The sequence below is a fragment of the Vulpes vulpes genome, chromosome 12, assembly GCF_048418805.1.
Source record: "Vulpes vulpes isolate BD-2025 chromosome 12, VulVul3, whole genome shotgun sequence".
NCBI classification, from domain to species: Eukaryota; Metazoa; Chordata; class Mammalia; order Carnivora; family Canidae; genus Vulpes; species Vulpes vulpes.
This window is the reverse complement of record NC_132791.1, coordinates 141,611,588-141,633,023: the sequence shown is the minus strand read 5'-3', so window position 1 is coordinate 141,633,023 and position 21,436 is coordinate 141,611,588. Positions and strand designations below refer to the sequence as shown.

The 21,436-nt window shown below is 42.1% G+C and overlaps 1 pseudogene; it reads left to right on the top strand.

Moving 5' to 3' along the window:
* Nucleotides 1-420: 420 nt before the first annotated feature.
* On the top strand, nucleotides 421-16,852 carry LOC112925010 (peptidyl-prolyl cis-trans isomerase FKBP1A pseudogene; annotated as a pseudogene).
* The last annotated feature ends 4,584 nt before the right edge of the window (nucleotides 16,853-21,436 follow it).

Sequence of the window (21,436 nt, the reverse complement as noted above, 5' to 3'; positions counted from 1 at the left end):
CCTGGGTGGCTCAGTTGGTTAGGTGTCTGCCTTCGACTCAGGTCATGATCCCAGAGTGCTGGGATCCAGCCCTGCATTGGGTGCCCCCCCCCTCAGCAGGGAGTCTGCTTCTCCCTCTTCCTCTGACCCTCCTCCCTGATCATGCTCTCATTCCTTTCTCTATCTCAGCTAAAGATAGCTGGGAGTTGGGGAAACAGATTACCTTCAAAGGAGTGACACTAAGGGATCTGATATTTTCAACAGCAACAGTGGAAGACAGATGATTATGGAATTAAATCTTCACTGTGCTGGAAAAAATAACTACAACCTGGAATCCTATGCCCATATATTTCAAAGATGACACAAAACAAGACATTTTCCAGATGAAAACAGAAAAAAAATGTAACCAGTGACCTGAATTTTCCAAAGAATTTACGAAAAATGGTATCAGAAAGTCTGAGGTAGAAGACACAAAGAGCAAAGAAAGTGGCAAATATGTAGACAAATATAAATCAACATTGAATGATAAAGTGAAAGTAATCAACTGTGAAGTTAAGGGCACAGTCTACACAAGATCACCCTTACTTATGACATGAGTTGCAAGTTTGGGAGTCCCCAAAACCATCCTTAGGTTCGATAATTTGCTAGAAGGACTTGCAAAACACACTGATCACTGTTATCTTCACAGATATCATTTCTTATTGCTAAAAGATACAGTTAGAATCAGCCAAGTGAAGGAATGCATAGGGCAGAATCCAGGCAAGAACAAAACACAGAGCTTCCAGTTGTCCTCTCCCCGTGGAGTCAGAAGAGCATTTACTTTCCTGGCATTGATATATGACAATATGCATGGAGTATTGCCTGCCAGGGAAACTTACCCAAGGCTAGTATTCAAAGTCTCTATTGGGATTCCATCACACAAGCATGATCAACTGCCTTTGCAAAACTCAGTCTCCAGCCCCTCAAGAGGTAACACTGACACCACATGACCCAAAGGCCCCACCTCAAATCACTTTGTTAAATATGGCTGGCTGAGGTTATAACAAAACTCTTCTATCAGGTATGACATTCTCACAGCCTAGAGATGACTGCCTACTAGCCAAGAGCTAAAGCCAGACCTCCCTTTGGGCAAATTAAATTATTTTCTACATAAATACCTAACAGTTTTAAAATTTTCACCAAAGTTGCAAGTCCCTGAATCTTGGTAGGGCTTATAACCCACCTTCTGGCACGTATGTGTTTTACCAGGGCATCTAGAATACCTGCCATTTCTTGTCTACTGGGTCTAGTTAGCATGACATCATCAATATAGTGTCCTAGTGTGATGTTCTGCAGAATGTCCAGACAATGAAGGATTCTTTAGACCTGCAGTGTCTAGTATAGTAGCCACTAGTTCCATGTAGCTACTCAGCACTTGAAATGTAACTAATTAAGATATGCTATTGAGGCACCTGGGTGGCTCAGTTGGTTGAGTGTTTGCCTTTGGCTCAGGTCATGATCCTGGGGTCCTGAGATCCAGCCCTGTGTCAGGCTCGCTGCTTAGTAGAAAGTCTGCTTCTCCCTCTCCTTCTGCCCCCTGCTTCTCCCTCTCCTTCTGCCCCCTGCTCATGCCCTCTCTCTCTTGCTCACTCTCTATCTCAAATAAACAAAAATTTTTAAAAAGATGTGCTATAACCATAAAATACACACAAGATTTTGAAGATTTGGTATGAAAAAATAATTAAAATATCTCAATATTATTATAGTGATTACTTATTGTAATTGATAGTATTTTAGATATGTTTGGTAAGTCAATACACATATTATTAATTTCACTTGTTGCTTTTTGACTTTTTTTCAGTGTGGTTACTAAAATTACAAATGTGACTCACATTATATTCCTGTTGGACAGCATTGCTTGGACTATTTTGATACTGAGCATGATGGTGAGTTTTATGTGTCAACTTGACTGGCCACGAGGTGCCCATATTAAGTGTTCTTTCTGGGTGTGTCTGCTAGAGTGTTTCTGGATGAGATTAGTATTTGAATTGGACTCAGCAAAGTAGATTGCCTGCTCCAGTACAGGTGGGCATCATAAAATTGTTGAGGGCCTGAATAGAACAAAAGGTAGGGGAAGGATGAATTCCTTTTATCTGCCTCACAGCTTGAGCTTGGACATCTGATCTCATGGTCTCCTTCTTCACAGACTGTGATTTGTACTGTCAGCTCTCCTGGTTCTCAGGACTTGGACTGAATCACACCCTTGGCTTTCCTGGGTTTCCAGCTTGCAGATGGCAGATTATGGAACTTCTCAGCCTCCCAAATCACATGAGCTAATCCTTTACAAAAAACCTCTCTGTCTCTCTCCTTCTCTCTCTCTCTCCCTCAGTTCTGTTTTACTGGGGAACTATGGCCAATGCATTGAGAGCAGTAGAATTAACAAGGACTGGACAAGACTGAGTTTGTACTATTCTCCATCCCAGATGAATGCAAATTGCTTTTGAGCCTCATTCTTAACGGAATTTGAAAACAACACATTTGCTAAATCTATACCCACATACCAATTGTCAGGGGCTGTGTTAATTTGGAGGGGCAACTACAATTAGGGCTACATCTTGGCTAAATTTATAGTGGTCCACCATTATCCAACATGATCCATTTGGATTTTGCAGGGCCATATGCCCGTGAATGAAATAGAAAGTAGAATGGGAACCACTACCCATTTTTAAATCTTCAAGGGAGGCAATAATCTATCATTCCACCTGGGATATAGTTTGGCTTGAGTCATTATCTTGGCCACAGGTTGGGAGTAGTTTCAGGAACTTCCAGTTGGCCTTTCTTTCTCCCTTTTTTTAAAAATTTAAGGACTCTTAACAGATCAGGGAGCCAATGTAAAGTTTCTGTCAAATTCTAGGGAAATCCATATTGATTGTGCCTCATAAATGAGTAAGGGCCTATTTGAAGAAAGGATTGGGGGAAGCCCGGATGGCTCAGCGGTTTAGCGCCGCCTTCAGCCCAGGGTGTGATCCTGGAGTCCCGGGATCGAGTCCCACATCAGGCTCCCTGCATGGAGCCTGCTTCTCCCTCTGCCTGTGTCTCTGACTCTCTCTCTCTCTGTGTCTCTCATGAATAAATAAATAAAATCTTAAAAAAAAAAAAAAAAAAGGATTGGGAGAACAGACATTTGTTGTGGCATTTCAGGGTTTCTCAAGATTTGGCCTCCTTTTCAATTGCTAGGCTCAGATCTTAGAACTCTCTCAGATTTGGAAACTGACAAAGGATCATGACTTTTCTATCATGGTAGTGACATCAGTCTTTTGATATCTGATCTTGATCTTTTGATTATATGAGTCAAACAATGCTGTTTACTGCCTGTCTTAATCCCTTCAGGCTGCTTTAACAAAAATACCATAGACTTGATGACTTGAACAAAAAGTTTTATTTCTCCCAGTTCTGGAGACTTTAGAGAACAAGATCAGGGGTGCTAGCACAATCCGTGTCTGCTGAGGGCCTAATTCCTGGTTCGTAGATGCTCACATTCTCTCTGTGTCCTCCTAAGGCAGAAGGGTCAAGACAGCTCTGTGGGGTCTCTTTTATAAAGGCATTAGTCCCACTCATGAGGGCTCTCTGATGACCTAATCACCTACCAGAGGCCCTACTTCCTAATATCATCATACTGGGGGGTTAGGATTCCAGCATATGAATTTTGGGCAGACACAAGCATTCAGTCCATAACATCGCCATCTATCTCACTTCAAAGACCTAATCATCACCAGCCATTCCTACATATCCCTGTGGGTCAAGGCATGCTTGGTACCTTTCCCACCTATGTGGTCATTATATCTATCATGTCTCTGACAATTGAGGTCTGTCACATGGGCTCCGCTATTCTGGAAGCCTGTTATCACCATTAACACTAGAGAGCCCAATTCCATAACAGCATTTCCTGGGCTGCTATTCAGGTTCTCAATAATCCAGTGGTCTTGTCACTAATCCATTGTTGTACAGAGGGCGTGACTTCTGAGCATATGATGTCCTCTGATTTCAATCAGTCTTATCTGAGATCCAATATCACACAGTCCTGTGTGATAAATTCTGGGTCTTTCTTTTAACCTGGTGCATAGTTACCTTGGAATATGACCTGAAGTTTACCTAGGGGAATGAGTGGGGGAAAATGTACTATATAGAGAATTAAGGTGGTGTTACAAGGTACTTCCTTAAGGACCTTGTTCTTCAAACAATGAGCTCTGGGTCTGTGAACACCGAAGTCTATTCTCCAGCTTCTTCTTCTTCTTCTTCTTCTTCTTCTTCTTCTTCTTCTTCTTCTTCTTTTAAAATATTTTATTTATTTATTCATGAGAAACAGAGAGAGAGGCAGAGACAAAGGCAGAGGGAGAAGCAGGCTCTCTGCAGGGAGCCCGATGTGGGACTCCATCTCGGGACCACAGGATCATGCCCTGAGCCAAAGGCAGATGCTGAGCCACTGAGCCACCGAGGTGCCCCTGCAACTGCTTCTTGAAAGCTGCCAAGGGGGTCGTGTGGTTTCTCACAGTGTGGCTGGAATTGGTGATTGGCCACCCTAAGACTACGGTTTCATTTTCCACCAGAAACCAGACCTATCATCAAACTTCATTTCAATTAGTCATAGGCGAAAACCTGAGTAATTTTGATCCATGGGGTTCCCTGCTTTTTGCATGGGGGCTATTTGCATTTTATTGCTGTCATACTGGTAAATAATCTAACTCCCAGATCTCAATCACCCAGTTAGGCTTAGCCTGGGTTCCCCAGAAAGCAGAGCCTTGGCAGAGGGCTCATGGCAGGGCTATGTCAAAGAGCACAGAAGTGGAGAAAAATGAGAGTGATGTGGGGATGGAGAGGAGCCAATGTGAGATGATGTTATTGAGTGGGCTGCCACCAAGTGGGAATGACTGCCAGTCTGTAGGGTTGCTCAAGGTTCAGTGGCCTGTATAAACGCACCCGCCAGCCCTTATCTCCCATTGATCAATGATTCACCCCACAGGGTACTAACTCCTGCACCTCAGGGCTGTGTGTACAAACCCCAGGACATTGTGAATATGGAAGCCCCAGAACAGGGGAGAGAGGAGGCACAGTATTGGGGTAGGAAATGAGGTAGTATCAGATTACCTTGGTATGAATTTGTCCAGAGACCATGCGAGCTGGAACCAGAGCCACAGGAAACCAAGAGTGTCTTGAGTAGGACAAGAAAGAGATGGGAAATAGTGGGCAAACATACATGCTCCACTCCAGACCTGAAAGTCCAGAGTGGCCAGGAATGATGCCAAGGGAATGTGTTTGTACCAGTCACAAAGCTGCATGGATTCTAGGCATCTGTAGGGCCCAAGGTTCAACTGCCCATATCCTTCATGTGCTGCTGAGAGTGAAGGCTGTAAAGAAACTAGATAAATGGAATGCTAGGATAACCTGGTTTGGTTTTGGTTGTTGTTGTTTGGTGCACACAAGGACAGTTGAGTCATGTCTAACGCATCATGAGTGGCTGGACCTCCAGAGTCAATTTTGACATCACTTGTCCTTGGGCAGTCCTTTATCCAGGATGTCCCAAATGGATTTCACAGAACACTCTACTCTGGTCAAAACTAGAAGGGATCTTGTGTGGCTCCCACAAGTCCCCACACTCTGTGGATCAGAAAACTGAAATCTCTCACACTGTAAAAAGAGCAACGATCATGACCACCATGGTGATAATTTCAGCTAGCATTTTTAAAAGATTTTATTTGTTTATTTGAGAGAGAGAGTGAGAGAATAAGCAGGGGGAGTGGCAGAGGGAGAGGGAGAAGCAGGCTCCCCACTGAGCAGGGAGTCCAATGCGGGACTCGATCCCAGGACCCTGGGATCATAACCTGAGCTAAAGGCAGTTACTTAACCAACTGAGCCACCCAGGCACCCCTCAGCTAGCATTTTTGAGCACCTACTACACATACTTTCTAAAAAACTTAATCCCCATAAGTGCTCTCATTTTGCAGATGAAAAAGAGTCTCACATAGGTTCTGATGTACACCAGCCTGTATGATTCTGATGAAGAGAATGTAGAGACCGACATTTAACTTAAAATTGTTTTGTCTCCGCCATCCCCCTCCAAGGGAAACTAGTGGGCCTGAACCTTTAAACTCAATCCTCTTGACCCCCCCTCCTCCTTTGATGGTGATCTGTCCACAATCATCCAATAAATTTGGATGATGTTTTCACCATATTCTGTTATTATGAGCGTCTATTTCTACATGCTCAGTATCTAGATAAAAGGATAGAAATAAAAGACGTACATCTGTTGAGTGTGTGCTGTATGCCAAATATTGTCCAAGGGACTTTTCATTTGCTTTAAGTAATGTAGCATTTAAGTCTCACAACAGCCTGGGATGTTGGGTATTATTATTTGCCTCATTTTGCAAATGAGGAAATGAGCCATCAGAGAGATTAAATGAATTGCCTAAGATCTTTCAGCTAATAAAAGACAGAGCCAAGGATTGGAACATGGTTCTGTGTGCGTCCAAAGCCCCCTTTCTTTATATCTTTTATCATCACCCTTTATATATGTATAAATCTTTTATACATAAAGGTTTGTTTTGGTAAATTTAATAGTTCACTTCATTTGAAAATGATAACTAGGGACGCCTGGGTGGCTCAGTGGTTGAGCATCTGCCTTTGGCTCAGGGCATGATCCCGGGATCCTGGGATCGAGTCCCGCATCAGGCTCCCTGCAAGGAGCCTGATTCTCCCTCTGCCTGTGTCTCTGCCTCTCTCTGTGTCTCTCATGAATAAATAAATGAAATCCTTTTTAAAAATGATAACCAGATTTCACAGGGAAGTGACTGAGAGGTTTTCAACTCTTGATTTTCTGACTTAGGAGAGTCAGAAACCAAGTGTGAAACACATAGGAATGTGCAGGACACCTCCACAGAGCTTTCATTTTCAAGTCCAGAGAAGCCACAAAAGAGCCACAAGGCCTGAAGTGGGGTTCATCAAACTGAGATGCCTCAAGGATGAACTTTCTATCCAGGAGTCTATCTAAGCCAGTAATTGCTTTTTGGTACAAATGTTTGCAAGACTTTTTTTTTTTTTTTTTTTTTTACAAGAGCTGAATGTCCAGAGAAATGGAGCCTTGCCCTCACTGCATCAGGCAACAGTTAATTATGGAGACAGACAGATATAAAAATAACTAGCACCCCCAGACGTGTGTAACCCCACTTTTCACAGACTACTGGAACCAGATCCACTGGCTAATTGTGCCAACAGGGAGCTGGAAAGACCAGAGCTGTACCACTCCCAAGGCAAGGTGAAAAGAGGGATGGTGAAGCCCATGTTAGAAAAAGGAAGGTCTTGTTTAGGGCAAGGGGTGGGTTTTGTGTATAAAAGGATCAAAAGGGTCTTCTTCTCTGGTCCTTCCTCATTGGCAACTGTAAGTCCATCTCTCTCTCTCTCTCTCTCTCTCTCTCTCTCTCTCTTTTAGATGTATTTATTTATTTTGGGGGAGGAAGGGGAGAGAGAGTCTCAAGCAGATTCCAAGCTGAGTGGGGAGCCTGACATGGGGTTCGATCTCATGACCACTTGCCACCACTTGCACTAATAATAATCTTACAGTGCCTTTCTGTAGGGCATAATCCTTATTGTAATCCATCTCCTACCTTTTCTTTAGGATTTAGCTCCAAAGCCACCTCACCTCCTACAGGAAGTCCTCCCTGACTGTTCAGCCCTTCCAAACTTAATGCTTCTGAACTGTCATACTTTTAGTAATACATCTACCTATTACAGGCAACACATCCTTTAGGCATTATCTCACAACCTTTTAACACCTTTGGGGGACAGGCATCATCATAATTTTACAGATGGAGCTGTTAGGGCTCAGGAAAGCCTTGCCAAGACTCTACAGAAAATCAGCAGCAGAGCCAGAATTCAAACTCAGATCTGGGCCTAAACTTTTATATAGAATTGGGGGTTCTAGTTCCATATCAATAGTAAGGATGGATCTTTGGGGCCACTAACATTTTCTGCCTCAGTTGGTAGAGCCAAGATTTGAAATCCCTCTGTCTGATCCCCAAACCAGTGCTCTCAACTGTGGCCATTTGTAGAGAGCAAGACAGAGTCACTCATGTCAAGCAGGGGCCTGCGTTAAGCAATGATGTGGGCACTTAAGGGTACCGCAGCTACGAGAAATCGCAGAGACCGGCATCAGCTGACAATGCAGAGGAGGTCTGCGGGGGCAAAGACTAATTAAATCCCTTTTAAAAGGGAGGAATTTGGGGATGCCTGGGTGGCTCAGTGATTGAGCATCTGTCTTCGGCCCAGGGCATGATCCTGGAGTCCTAGGATCAAGTCCCACATTGGGCTCTCTGAGAGGAGCCTGCTTCTCCCTCTGCCTGTGTCCCTCTGTCTCTGTCTCTCTCTCTCTGTCTTTCATGAATAAATAAAATCTTAAAAAAAAAAAAAGGGAGGAATTTTGCAGCAAACTGTCTGATTCCTCAGACATTACCCCCTCTATGTCTGACCAGTTAGAAAGGCAGCTGCTGGGGCACCTGAGTGGCTCAGTCAGTTAAGCACCTGCCTTCAGCTCAGGTCACGATTCCGGGGTCCTGGGATCGAGCCCCAGGTTGGGCTCCCTGCTTAGCAGAGAGCCTGCTTCTCCCTTTCCTTCTGCTTCCCTCCCTATTCGTTCTTTCTCTCAAATAAATAAAGAAAATCTTAAAAAAAAAAAAAAAAGCAGCTTTGCTGAAGGCTCTGCCCAATTGATCTCTGAACAGAACTGAGATCCTTCACTGCTTGTACATAAAAAGCAGTAAATGCTGAGAGCTGACCCAGACCAGACCCAGGCCTTATCTTAACTGCACACCCATAGACTGATATTGTGTTTGGTCTGTTAACCCTCCCTGCTATCTTGTCCATTGTGTAACATTATGTTCTGCTCTGTGCGCCAAGTAAGAAGCCAAGTTAATCAAGAGGTGAAGTATCATTGAATTGGGATCCCGGAACCCACTTGCTAATTGTGTTAACCTTGCTTGAACACTGAGCAAAACTGATGCTGTGGAAAGATACAATGCCATGTGTGCACCTTCATAGCGTGCACATGACATCATTCATTTAACTCCATCTGGAGATCTAGAAATGTTCTTATTCCTGCAATGGCTCTATGGCATATATGCAACTAAAGGCACAAGCTTAAATGTTCTTCCACATGAAAAAACCCACGCTCAATGTTGTCCACTTAGACCTGAGGGCTGTGGGTCAGGTTGTCTTTTCTTTTTTAAAATTTTATTTATTAAAAAAAAAAAGATTTTGTTTATTTGTTTGGGAGAGAGAAAGAGCATGAATAGGGGGAGGTGCAGGCAGAGAGAGAAGGAGAAACAGGTTCACCACTGAGCAGGAAGCCGGTTCCATCTCAGGACTGAGATCATGACCTGAGTAGAAGGCAGATGCTTAACTGCCTGAGCCACCCAGGTCTCCTGTCAGGTTTTCTATTTGCACATCCTTCCTATCTATTCCTCAGTTTTGCTACCAGCTAACAATTAATTTTAAGGGAAGATAAGTTTTATTTTTTAATTTTTTGAAGATTTTATTTATTTATTTATTCATGAGAGACCCACAGAATGATGCAGAGACATAGGCAGAGGGAGAAGCGGGCTCCCCGCAGGGAACCAGATGTGGGACTTGACCCCGGGATCACCACCTGATCCAAAGGCAGATGCTCAATCACTGAGCCACCCAGGCATCCCTGGAACAAAAGTTTTAAATAGGAAAGCTTCACACATCTTTTATGGTTCATAGCAATGTTCAGAAGTCCAGAAGTACAAATATATTTGTATTTCTGGTGGCCTAGAAGCTACTGAGCAAAGTCCTTTCTTCTTATTGCATCTGACGTTTGCTTCTGTGACACAAACAGCCTGAGTTACCTTCAGGCTTCTGAGGGTCCTTCCATCCCTTAGATTTCCTTTGAAATCTCAAGTCTGAAAATGGGCTCCTAGAACCTTCATCACCCCTCAAAAGTTTCTATCTCCGGTGGTTAAGGACCCCTGTTCAGTTCATCATGGTGTAGAGGATCCCACTTTTGTGGGAGTGGGTTACTTCTTCCAACTCAACAGGGAGACCCAATGTTGAAGAACTCTCATGGCTCTTCTCAATTTGTGCAAATAGTACAATATATGGAGGCTGAGGCTGTTACTCTTTTTTTTCTGTGTGGTAAAATATACATAAGATAGGGGCCCCTGGGTGGCTCAGTGATTGAGCATCTGCCTTTGGCTCAGGGCATGATCTTGGGGTCCTGGGATGGAGTGTCACATCGGGCTCCCCGCAGGGAGCTTGCTTCTCCCTCTGCCTATGTCTCTGCCTCTCTCTGTGTTTCTCATGAAAAAATAAATAAAATCTTTAAAAAAGATAAAATACACATAAGATAAAATTTATAATTTTAACCATTTTTCAGTGTATAATTCAGTGACATTTAGTACATTCGCGTTGTGCAACCATTACCACCACCCATCTCTTGAACTTTCTTATCTTCCCAACCTGAAACTCTATACCCATTAAATGCTAACTGCCCATACCCCCTCCCCCTTGCACTTGGCAACCACTGTTTCACTTTCTCTCTGAATTTGAGTATTCTAGGTATTTCATATAAATGGAATTACACAGTATTTGTCCTTTTGTGACTAGCTTATTTCACTTAGCGATTCATTCATGTTGTAACACGTCAGAATTTTATTCCTTTTTAAGTCTGAATAATAATAATAAAACCCACATTTTGTTCATCCATTCATCTGTTGATAGACATTTGAATTGTTTCCTCCTTTTGGATGTTGGGAATAATACTGCTATGAACATTGGTATATAACATTTGTTGAGTCTTTACTTTCAATTTTTTTGGAGTATATACCCACGAGTGGCATTGCTGAATCATATGGTAATTCTATGTTAAATTTTTTTTTTCTATGTTAAATTTTTTAAGGAAATGCCAAACTATTTTCCACAGTAGCTCTGCCAATTTACATTCCTGCCAGCAGTGCAGAAGGGTTCCAATTTCTTTTCAACATTTGTTGTTTTCTTTTTTCAGTTGCTGTTGTTGTTTTTTAAACAGTAGCCATCCTAATGGCTATGAGAAGTGGTTTCGATTTGCCTTTTTTCATGGCCAGTGATGTTGGACACCTTTTCGTGTGCCTATTGGCCATTTGTGTATCTTTGGAGAAATGTCTGTTTAAGTCCTTTCTTAACTCAAAAGACCTGATTCTGTACTTTATCCCAGCCTGCTATATCAGTAAGTATAGGCTAGGTTATGCTGCAGTAACAAACACCTCTAATATACAGGGGCTGAAACAACAAAGTTTAATCTTTTTAAAAATTGTTATTCTAAGTTATTTTTTTCTTAAAGATTTTATTTAATTGAGAGAGAGAAAGAGAGTAAACACAGAGGGAGAGAGAGAAGCAGACTCCTCACTGAGCAGGGAGACTAACGTGGGACTCTATCCCAGAACGCTGGGATCATGACCTGAGCCAAAGGCAGATGTTTAACTAACTAAACCACCCAAGCACCCCAATAAAGTTTATTCTTCACTCATTGTACATGTCTGACACAGTTCCATATGGGGCTTTGCTTATTGTGGTGCTCAGAGACACAAGTTGACAGTGACTTCATCACCTTGCATTATTCCACTATTATGGCATTAATGCAAAGGTGGCATGTTAAAGCACATGCTAGGTCTCAGAGTCTCTGCTCATATTACATTTACCAAAGCAAGTCATATGGCTATGACTAACTTCAAAGGAAAATTCAAAGGTACATTAAAATTTTTTATTTTTTATTTTTTTTCATTAAAAAATTTTAAATTTAATTTAATTTTACCTACATTCAATTAATTAACATAGTGTATTATTAGTTTCAGAGGTAGAGTTCAGTGATTTATCAGTTGTATATAATACCCAGTGCTCGTTATATCACGTGCCCTCCTTAATGTCCATCCCCTAGTTACCCCCACCCCTAGCCCCTCCAGCAACCCTCAGGTTGTTTCCTATAGTTAAGAGTCCCTTGTGGTTTGTCTCCCTCTCTTATTTCGTCTTGTTTCATTTATCCCTTCCTTTCCTCCATGCTCTTCTGTTTTTTTTTTTAATTCCACATATGAGTGAAATCAGATGATAATTGTCTTTCTCTGATTGACTTATTTCACTTAACGTAATTCCCTCTAGTTTCAAAGGTACATTTTAAATAAAGCAGGGAACTGTTATCCTACCATGATCCTGGAAAAAGAAGAAACAATATATTTGTGAACAGCTGTAATGACCACCACCTCTGCTCATATACTATCTTAGGCAGCTCATCTTCCAGCCTCACTGAGGGTCAAGTTGTAGTTGGGAATCTTGCCTGATGTAGAATCAGAATCTCTGGTTTCTTCCCTGACTGCCATCCTTTGAAATTTTTTAAAAAGATTTTATTTATTTGTTCATGAGACAGAGAGAAAGGCAGAAACATAGGCAGAGGGAGAAGCAGACTCCACGCAGAGAGCCTGATGTGGGACTCAATCCTGGATTCTGGGATCACATCCTGAGCTAAAGGCAGATGCTCAACTGCTGAGCCACCTCCGCGTCCCCACTCTTTGAAATTATTTGCATTATATTATATCCCGTTTACTTGGTTGCCACTGCGAAGTTTTGATGTTTTCTCCCTAATTTTTGTTACTTTTATTACATTTAAGATAAAGATTCTGGAGCCCTGCTTCAGTTGGCTGTCTTCGGCTGGAACTTTTCTCTTACACAAATATTAAAGATACACTGTAAAGGCAAGACCTTTGTAGAATGTTCTCCCAAGGCCTGACCAGGAAACCTATCCATAGATATGAACCGTTAGCATTCATTAAATGTTTATTTTATATCACACACTGGAAGTAGCCTTTATATTCATGACCACTTTAAAACTCACCCGTGGAATGCCTGGGTGGCTCAGTGGCTGAGCATCTGCCTTTGGCCCAGGGCGTGATCCCAGAGTCTCAAGATCGAGTTCCACATCAGGCTCTCTGCATAGAACCTGCTTTTCCTCCCCTTCCTGTGTCTTTGCCTCTATCTCTGTGTCTTTCATGAATAATTAAAAAAAAAAAACCCACCCCAGCCCCTTGAGGTCAACACCATTATTATTATTTATTTTTATTTTTATTTTTATTCATGAAAGAGTCCGACACAGACAGAGGGAGAAGCAGGCTCCCTGTAGGGAGCCCGATGCAGATCTCAATCTGGGGACCCCGGGATCATGGCCTGAGCCAAAGGCAGATGCTCAACCGCTGAGCCACTCAGGAGTCCCTCAATACCATTATTACACTCATTTTGTATCTGGGAAAACTGAGGCTGAGATTCAAAGTTACACTCCTAGTAAATGCTGCAGACTGTGCTCTAACAGAATCTACTTGGAACAAGCAGAGGTGTCCTTCAGATTGTACCAAAAAAATCAAGGAATATTTGACTTGGCTTCTCTAATGCTCTGCTCTGAATTCCACTCTACTTTCTCACACCATGAGTGTGTCTCTGTGGGCCAACATCTTACTGGGAAGTGAAACAAGTAGTTCCCCCTTCCCCATGCACACGCGTGCTCCCTCTAAAACAAACAAACAAATAAATTAATAAATAAACATATCTTTTAAAAAAAAAACAGTTATTGTTCAAAATTCCAAACAGAAGTGCCTGGGTAGCTAAGTCTGTTAAGCATCTGCCTTCAGCTCAGGTGGTTTTCCTGAGATTGAGCTCCACTTTGGCTTCCTTGCTCAGTGGGGAGCCTGCATCTCTCTCTCTTGCTCCCCCTGCTTATGCTCTCTCTCTCTCTCTTTCTTTCCCTCTGTCAAATAAATAAATAAGATCTTTTTTAAAAAGGAAAAAAAAGGGGATCCCTCGGTGGCGCAACGGTTTGGCGCCTGCCTTTGGCCCAGGGCGCGATCCTGGAGACCCGGGATCGAATCCCACGTCGGGCTCCTGGTGCATGGAGCCTGCTTCTCCCTCTGCCTGTGTCTCTGCCTCTCTCTCTCTCTCTCTCTGTGACTATCATAAAAAAAAAAAAAAAAAAAGGAAAAAAAAGCAGCCTCCAGTTTGGGGTTCTGAATTTCGGTGCACGCAGTACAGTTACTAGACGAGTCCTCTAGATGGCAGCAAACCCCTCGATATAAATACATTTCCTCCTGTCTGAATTTTCTTGCCACATTTTTTTATACCGAGGATGGAACACAGACCCAGAGCTTCTTCCAAGCTCTTTAAGTGGCTTACCTCCGCATGAACTAATATACTAAGGTGCTTACTGCTGTGATTGTCGGTTCCAGGTTTTGACTATGGGACTGATTTCAGCAAAGGCTCAGGTAGTACAGATCAGGAAATCTAAGGTACAGATTTTCCCCTTAAATACACTAGAAGAACACTGGTGATACTTTTAACATTGTGGTAGTCTCAGTCGGTGAGGCAGAGTCGGTTGAACAAATGAATGAGTGGATTACCACAAGGAATGCACAACATTAGACATCACCCAGGTTGGAAAAAGGCTTCAATTCAAATGGCCATATATGTGTAAACCCCAGTGTACCAGCCAATGTTTTTTTTAAATTAACTAATTCATTAATTAATTTTGATTAAAAAATTATTTAATTCAATTTGCCAACGTATAGCATAACATTCAGTGCTTATCTCATCAAGATTTTATTTATTTATTTGAGAGAGAGACAGAGAGAGAGAACGTGTGAGCATGAGCAGGGAGAGGGGCAGACGCATAAGCAGGCTCCCTGCTGAGCAAGGAGTTCAACTCAGGACTTGACCCTAGGACTCTGAGATCATAACGTGGGCTGAAGGCAGTCACTTAACAGACTGAGCCACCCAGCCCCCCACCATACGCCTGCCAATGTTCTTGATTGCAAGCAACTGAAATCAAGGAAGGATTCAAACTTTGGATTTCTCCCTTACTACGCATCTTGTATTTCAGGCTTGCAGGTGGATCCTTTGACAGAACCCTCGTCATTCATATTCCAGGGCCTCAGCTGCCCAAGAGTGAAGAGAGGGAGGATGGCCTTGATGTGGCTTCTCTGAGGGCAAGGTAGTGTCTACGTCAACCACACTGCACAACACCAATGTTCCCTGGCCTGCTGGGTAGGCTTTACTGGAGCACATCAGGAGTCTTCTCCTGCCTCTGCCCCATCACTGTTTTTATTACCACTTTTTCTTGACTTCTTGGGATAGTTGTGCTTTAACAGAATCTACCCACTGCTCTGGAACAAGCAGATAGATCACAGCTTGGGACAGTTGTGAAGACTACAGACATTCTTGTCTTGACTTTTATGCAGACAAGTGTATATGTTTTATATATTTATATATTTTTATATAAATACATTTTTCTATAAATGTACTTATATAATATATAAGTACATATTATACTACATATAAATATAATATAAAATACCTATTTACAACTTATATAAATATATATTTATTATATATATAAAAAATATAAAAATATATATTTAAGTTTTAATTTTAGTTCCAGTTTACATAGTGTTATATTAGGTTCAGGTGTGTTTAGGTGTGTGATATAGTGATTCAATAATTCCATACATCACCCTGTGCTCATCACGACAAGTGCACTCCTTAATCCCCATCACCTATTTCCACCATCCCCACACCCTCCCCTGGTGACCATCAATTTGTTCCTCATAATTAAGAGTCTGTTTCTTGATTTGTCTTTCTCTCTCTTTCTTTTTTCTCCTTTGCTCTTTTGTTTTGTTTCTTAGTTCTCCACATGGGTGAAATCATATGGTATTTGTCTTTCTCTGGCTGATTTATTTCGCTTAGCATAATACTCTCTAGCCCCATCCATGTCATTGCAAACAACAAGATTTCAGGGCTTTTTTATGGTTGAATAATATTCTATTGTGTGTGTGTGTGTGTGTGTGTGTGTGTGTATCACATATTTATCACATCTCACATCTTCTTTATTTATCTGTTTTTATTTGTATTTATCTTCTTTATTTATCTATTATCTGTTGATGGACACTTGCCTTGCTGCCATATCTTGGGCTTCTTCACAGTGAAGCAAACAATCAATAAGAATAGAAGATATTGGGGATCCCTGGGTGGCTCAGGGGTTTAGCGCCTGCCTTCGGTCCAGGGTGTGATCCTGGAGTCCGGGGATCAAGTTCCACATCAGGCTCCCTGCATGGAGCCTGCTTCTCCCTCTGCCTGTGTCTCTGCCTCTCTTTCTCTCTGTCTGTGTTTCTCATGAATAAATAAATAAAATATATAAAAAAAAGAATAGAAGATATTTGCAAATACCGTATCTGATAAAGAGTTTGTATCCAAAACATATAAAGAATTTATAAAGCTTAATATCTTAAAAAACAGGTAATCTAGTTAAAAAATGGGCAGAAGATATGAACAGATGTTTCTCTAAAGGAGACATAGAGATGGCCAACAGACACATGAAAAGATGTTCATCATCATTTACAATTAGGGAAATGAAAATGAAAACCGCAGCGAGGGCGTCGAGGGCCGAGGCAGAGCCGGGAATCGCCGCCAGGCCCGTCTTGGGCCGCCGCCGCCGCCGCCAAGGGAGTGCAGGTGGAGGCCACCTCCCTGGGGCGGACGCACCTTTCCGAAGCGCGCTCAAACCTGCGTGGTGCACCTCACCCGGCTGCTTGCAGATGGAAAGAAATTTGATTCCTCCCGGGACAGAAACAAGCCCTTTAAATTTATGCTAGGCAAGCAGGAGGTGATCCGAGGCTGGGAAGAAGGGGTTGCTCAGGTGAGTGGGGGTCAGAGAGCCCAACTGTCTCCCCAGACTAGGCCTACGGTGCTACTGGGCACCCAGGCGTCATCCCACCGAATGCCACTCTTCATCTTTGACGTGGACCTTCTGAAATTGGAATGACAGGAACGGCTTCCTCCCCGACCTCCCCATTCTTGGATGTGGAGGGATGTGGCTCCTCCAGAGGTGAACACGCGAGTCCCTGTGGAGCTTTTCCTGATGTTCCACTACACTCTTTGTATAAACATCAACCCCGACTGAATGTGTTCTGTCACCCAGCTTTGCTCTTTCCCTTTCTCCTCGTATGTGTGTTGACCTAAACTACATGCCATAAACCTCAAGTAACTCATTTTATTTCATTTTCATTTTGGGGTGAAGGTTCAGTTTCAGTCTTTTGGATCTAGATTTCCACTTATTAGTCAAATATTAACCGCACAAGTCATAGGTTAACTTTAGAATAGGAATTGGTGTTGGGGGGGGGCTGGATTACAAGAATATTTTATTTTATTTTATTTTCGGATGCAATTTTTATCTATTATATATTAAACATTCTTACTGCTGCTCTGCAAAGCCATAGCAGGTTTGAGGCACTGTTCAGGGCTGAAGTAACTCTCCCAGTTGAGAGCTGTCCTTAGGTTGAATTAAAGCCCTACCTGAAACTGAAGTGGGGAGGGGGAGAGCCTCTGCCCCCACTACCCCTCCCCCACTGCCTTTTGGAAGCAGATTGTTCTGAGGTATTTCACACTACAGGTATCTGTCCGCAGGCCAGCAGGGACCTCCAAAGCCCTCTTCATGGCCTGACTCTTGTTTTGTTTTGTTTTCCATCCGGTGGTTTTTCTAATGGATATTCAGGACTTTTGTAATCTCATAGCTATCTGAGCTTCACTTTCCAAATTTTAAGGACTCTAATTGAAAGTTTAAATTGAATGTGCTGTTTGTAGACACATAACACCCGATGAAAGCCCAGCCACCATGACAAACCCTTGAGTGTTGTCTTGAGAAAATGATGCTGGTCATCACAGCTTCAGTTATCTCCTGGTTTTTGATGTTTGGCTCCCCCTGCTGATCTCAGAGTTTTCTGGCTTTTTCTTCTCCCCCCTCTCACCCCTTCCTTTCCTGTGTAGTGATTCCGTGAGAGAAATTATTGCTGCCTACCCCCTACCCCCACCTGCCCGCACTACGTATGAGTTTCAAGTTCTATTATTGCAATAAAAGTACTTTATGCTGGCTTTTCTAAAAAAAACAAACAAACATAACAAACAAAAAACTACAGTGAGATATATCCTCACACCTGTCAGATTGGCTAAAATCAACAACACAAGAAATACATGTTGGCTAGAATATGGAGAAAAAGGAACCTTCTTGTAATAATGGTGGGAATGTAAGCTGGTGCAGCCACTGTGAAAAACAGTATGGAGGTTCCTTGAAAAGTTAAAAATAGAATTACCCTGCCATCCAGCAATTGCACTACTGGGTATTTACCCAAAGAATACAAGAACAGTAATTCAAAGGAATACATGTACCTCTATATTTATAGCAGCATTATCTACAATAGCCAAGATATGGAAGCAGCCCAAGTGTCCATCAACTGTCTTGATTTTTGATGGGAATACTTCTAATATTTCACAATGGAATGTTATGTTTACTGAAAGCTTTTCGTAGTTAGATCTTCTATCTGGGTTAGGAAGTTTCCTTGTATTCCCAGGTTACTAAGAGTTTTTGAAAACAGAAATCAGTGTTGATTTTTTTCAAGTGATTCATGGACATAAGGTTTTCTTCCTTTAATGTGTTAAAGATGAGCACTAATAAATTTTCTAATATTGAATCAGTGTTGCACTTAAAGACTAATATGTTCAACACTTCATTTATTTGACAAATATTTATTGAGTGCTTGCTATGTAAAAGCAGTGTTCCCAGAGTTGGGAATGAACAGAATGAACAAAGCAGAAAATAAGTGCCTTCCTGCAGGGACCATACATTCTAGCTGGAGGGAGACAGACAATTTTGTAAAAATGTAAAATGTATAGTATGTCAGAGAGTGATAAATACTGTCAATCAACGTTGTTTGATAGATAACTCTCACATTGAAATTCATTTCTAGAGAGTTTGTAATTTTGGTGTTTATTTCCTCTTTCTTCCCATAACATCGTGTTGTGGTTACTTTATAATTTTATTGCAATGGGTCAGTGTGATGACTGATTTTTGGAATTTTTTGAGGTTTTTCTTTGTGATCTAACTAATATTTATGAATGGAATATTCCCCAAGGTAGAAATCATACAAATATCTCTATTCTATATAGTGCTGTAAACTCATCCCCTAAATATAGCAAAGAAATAGAAAAAAAGAACAAAAATTAAATATAAAATCAGACTCAAAGACACTGAACCTATGTATCTCCATGGACTGGTAGAGGGGTAAAAATCCCAAGTGGGGTGCTGGTCTAAAGCCATTGGACTGCTGGACCTGGGTCTGGAACAAGGCAATGAAGGCTGGCAGCTCAATTCTGTGGGTAATAAGAACTAAAACTGCCTCACAAGACATGGGGCTGCAGCGCCTGAGGTGGGATTTCTGGCTCTTGAAAGAATAGGAAAACCAGCTACTAGTCTCTGCTTAGGATTACAATTTATGTGCAGCAGTCCATGCAGGGAGGTGATAGGACACAGGAACTCATCTAAGTGAGCCTCTGCTTTACTGACCAGATCTGCAGTATCTTCAGTATGCCTCAGGGCAGGGCCCCTGAGCTACTCCCACCCTGAGCTACTCCATCTAATCCTTTTCTGGATTGAGGATGAGTGTGGGGGGGTTTCCAGAGGCTAGCTTCAGATATCATCATGGCAGAGAAGACAATGATGCAATACCTACACATTTCTCAAGAAATAAAGTACTGCCCAAGAATTTTATACTCAGCCCCAAACACTGCTGGACAGGGAGAGAACAGGCTATCCAGCTGAAATAAGCCTGCAAATAGAAACACCAAACTCAACCAACACAAGTAGGGTGACCATACCTCCTGCTTCCCCAGAGATAATCCCCATTTACAATGTGAATCACAGCATCATATTAATATCACCGTCTTTTGCTCTCAGAGTGTACTGGTTTGGGTAATCAGTGATCATCCTACCAGAGGGGGAGATTAAAATGATAGAACAGGATTGAAAATGGATCTGGCTTAGACATGGTGAAATAAAGTTGAAATTTCCCACTCTTTTTTCAGGAATTACCCGAGAGTAATGAGGAGTATGATACACACATACGCACGCACACACACACACACACACACACACACACACATACACAAACACGCTCACACATAAGCACCATCTTCCAAAAAAGTTTGGAGACCATGAAATTGCAACCTGTGAAATAGGGGAGGGCTGACAGAAGCATCTAAAGTTAAAGAGGAGAAGCTGGATCTCTCAGGAAGAGCCAGCCAAGTTTAATATTAAGGTGAGGGCGGACCTGAATATGTGAAGCCTGTCCTAGGAACAATGAAAATAAGGTGCTTATTAACCCTACTTCTAGGGTATTAGAACCAATGTTTAAGGATTTAAGAAAAATGAGGTACCTGGCTGGCTCAGTTGGTAGATCATGTAACTCTTGATCTTGGAGTCATGAGTTCAAGCCTCACGTTGTGCGGGAAGCTTACTTCAAACAAAACGAAATAGGTACACCTGGGTGGCTCAGCAGTTGGGCATTTGCCTTCAGCTCAGGGCACGATCCTGGGGTCCTGGGATGGAGTCCCGCACTGGGCTCCCTGTGGGGAGCCTGCTTCACCCTCTGCCTCTGTCTCTGTGTCTCTCATGAATAAATAAATAAAATCTTTAAAAATAAATAAGTAAAAATAAAACAAAAACAAAAACCTTTAATCCCTGGGCTCAGAACAGTGCCTGGTCCAGAGTTGCTTAACAAGAGTTGTGTACTAAACAATTTATGGAATGAACAAGTTGTTAGGTGGTCCTATGAGAGAAACATGACTCATCCTCAGCATTCGTTTTAGGGGCACCTGGCTGGCTCAGTTGGCAGAGAATATGACTCTTGATCTTGGGGTAGTGAGTTTGAGCCCCACATTGGGTGAAGAGATTGCTTTAAAAAAAAGATTTAAGAAAAATGACAAAATTAAAAGACAAGTTGAGTCCATACAATCAGACCTTTGTGTCCCAGGAATGATCAGCCTAGAATGATAATTCCAAAATGTGTAACAATGAAGTTTACAGATTTCATAAACAAAGAAATAATTCTTGGAGCAGCAAGGCAATTACATCACTTCTAAGAAAAAAGGAAATTGGGTTGGTTTCAAACATCATCATAACAGAGAAGACAATGAAGCAATACCTACATATTTCTCAAGAAATAAAGTACTGCCCAGGAATTTTGCCCTCAGCGCCAGACTTTTGCAGGACAAAGGCATTTACATTTTTGAGCATGAAAAACTCACAAATTTCCATAAACTGTTCTTGAAGAAACTGCTAAAGGAAGATTCTTTTTTTTTTTTTTTTTAATTTATTTATGATAGTCACAGAGAGAGAGAGGCAGAGACATAGGCAGAGGGAGAGAAGCAGGCTCCATGCACCAGGAGCCCGACATGGGATTCGATCCCGGGTCTTCAGGATCGCGCCCTGGGCCAAAGGCAGGCGCCAAACCGCTGCGCCACCCAGGGATCCCATAAAGGAAGATTCTTCACAAGTATGGCATCATGAGATGGGATT